Consider the following 3045-nt stretch of genomic DNA (forward strand, 5'->3'; position numbering starts at 1 on the left):
TTTCAAAAAAACCTTTTTTTAAAGATCCTTAGGTGATTATTACTAGTAGCCAGGACAGAAACTTCTGGCTTATCGGTTGACAACACTTTAATTTAAATCTCTAGCTTGTACCTCCTCCATGAATGCCTGAATTATCTATCCATCTGACAGCCTAACATCTCTACTTAGATGTCTAATAAGCTTCTCAAACTTAGCTGAACCAAAACCAAATTTCTTATTACCCATCTCACACCCACTCTTCCTACAGTCCCCCACCAAAATCTTTGGAGTCTTTGTTAACTCTTCCTTTCCTCTCATATTCCACACCCAAACCATCAGCAAATCTGGTTGGCTATGTCTTCAAAATATATTCAGAACCTGACAATCCTTCATCATCTTTATTTAATCTGGCCAAGCCACCATCATCTCTCACTTGGATTATTGTAGTGGCCTCCTAATTGGTCTCTCTGCTTCTGCCCTTGTCCACAAACAGACTTTGTAAAAGTTAAAACAGATAACATTTTTCCTCTTTGTCACATCCTTCAACTGTCTTCTCTTCTCACTCAGAGAAAAACCTAAAGTCCTTAGAATAGTCCACAATCCCCACCTATTCAGCCCCTTAATCTTTACATCTCTCACTCTTTACCACGTTCTGCCTACTCTGTGCTGCAGTTACCGTGGCCATCCTGCCCTAGTTAGCACATTCCTATCTCAGGGCCTTTGTTCTTCCTGAAGCCTCCAAGGCTTCAAGTGGTTAGCTTGTACAAGGTCACACAACCAGTAAGTGGCAGAGGTGGGTTAGAATACCACCTCTGATTCTAAATCCAATGTTTTTTACTATTGTACCATGTGGCCTCTCTACTGTATGTATTCATTCAGTCATTAAACAAGTGCTTTCTAGGTGCTGCGGTATAGCAGCCAACAAGACAAAGTCCTTAACTTTGTAGAGCTCACATTCTAACTGGAGGAGATAGAAAAATAAATTTAAACATAGTGTGTTAGATGGTGCTAAGTGCTATGGAGAAAAACAAAACAAGGCAAGAGAGATAGGAAACCCAGAACAGGAGTTGCTATCTTATTAATCTATTGGAGGTCAGGAAGACCACACAATAAAGTGACATTTGATCAGAGACCTGAGCAGACAAGAGAGGGTGAGGATAAGCCATAGGCATAGAGCAGGGGAAAGGATTTAAGTCAGAGAGTAGTCAAAGGAGTTCACATTTCCTTTTGATTTATTTGCAATCTGACTATCAACATACTGAAATATTTCTAAACTGTGGCTCACCTGTGTTTTGAATGTTTTTGGAAGTTGTATGGATGGATTACTCTTGCCCAAACATGCTTGTGACTAGGTAACTGGTAGGGGTTTAAGTTTGCTACCAAAACAAAGTCGCTCTGACTTATAGAAGCATATATCTATCAAGTTGTTAAGAGTATGGGCTCTAGAGTCAGAAAATCCCAGCTCTGCTATGGGTACTGTTTGTATAACCTAAGACAATTTACTACCCTATCCTAAGGCCCACCCAAACTTATAATGTGGGGATGATCACAGCAGGTCAGTTTTCAACCATTATTCACCTATTCTTTGTTCTAATTGATTAGTCATATCAGTAGCTAATTTTTTTCAATATCATCCTTAGATAAGGGTATTTACCTCATGGGAGTCATTGTGATAATGGAATGAGATAAATGCTCATTATTATTTTTTTTTTAATTTTTTTTTCAACGTTTTTTATTTATTTTGGGACAGAGAGAGACAGAGCATGAACGGGGGAGGGTCAGAGAGAGAGGGAGACACAGAATCGGAAACAGGCCCCAGGCTCCGAGCCATTAGCCCAGAGCCTGACGCAGGGCTCGAACTCACGGACAGCGAGATCGTGACCTGGCTGAAGTCGGAGGCTTAACCGACTGCGCCACCCAGGCGCCCCAATGCTCATTATTATTATATTTATCATTATTATGATAATCTAAATCAAGGGTTAGCAAACTATGGCCCATAGGCCAAACCTAGGCCTGCTTCCATATTTATAACATGGAGATGTCCCCAATGAGTTCTGAGGTCAAATTTCCAGAAACCAAAAGCTAGATTTGGATTCATGATGATCAGGGAGGCAATGAAATGCATAAGTGTGTCCATTTTCTGGTTGCTCCTTGCTCCCTAGTCTCATATCCTGGTATTAGCCTTCACTTTGCAGAACTGGATTAAGACAGGGGGCAGAATGTGTTTTCAGAGAAGGCAGAAGGAGAAGACGTTTTCTTTGTAAATTTGAGTGGGGCTTAGGGTCAGATTTACTCTTTATGGCATCTAGGTCCTTAAAAAAATTATTTGGGCCTTAGTTTTGATTTTGCTCCTTTAGAACCAGTAAGTGCTTTAGGAATTTTAGTATTTTTTAAAATTTGTTTTAGCCATATTTCTTTAAAAAGTGGACACAGTTCTAAGCTTTCAACTAAATCAGGCTGAGCCCAAAGGAAATCAGACAGTAGTCACAAAATTATAGAGGTCAAAACCCCAAAACACCACAGGTTCATGTACTCCTTTCCATTTTTCTTTAGTTTGATTGGACGCTGGTGGGAATTTGTGTCCTTGGGGATGCTGATAATAACTTGGTGATGGTCTCATTCTACTTCAGAAATATGCAGCAGACTAAAAACTCATGACCTTGGGGTGCCTGGGTGGCTCAGTTTGTTGAGTATCCAACTCTTGATCTTGTCTCAAGTCATGATCTCACAGTTTATGAGATTGGTCTCTGTGCTGACAGTGCAGAACCTGCTTGGGATTCTCTCTCCCTCTCTCTCTGCCCCTCTCCTACTTGCATGCTTGCGTGTTCTCTCTCTCTCAAAATAAATAAATAAACTTAAAAAAAATGACCTCAATGTTTTGAAAAGAGAAGCTTGAAATATTTAATTAATATTTATTTATTAATAAATTTAATATTAATATTAAATATTCCCTTCTTGGGGAGAAGATAAAATAAATATATTTTCCTCTTATTTAGGATATGATTAACTAAACACTTTTACCCTGCTTTATAAATATCTTGTAATCTTTGTTTTCCAGGAAAGATC

The sequence above is a fragment of the Panthera tigris genome, chromosome A3 (assembly GCF_018350195.1).
Source record: "Panthera tigris isolate Pti1 chromosome A3, P.tigris_Pti1_mat1.1, whole genome shotgun sequence".
Taxonomy (NCBI): Eukaryota; Metazoa; Chordata; class Mammalia; order Carnivora; family Felidae; genus Panthera; species Panthera tigris.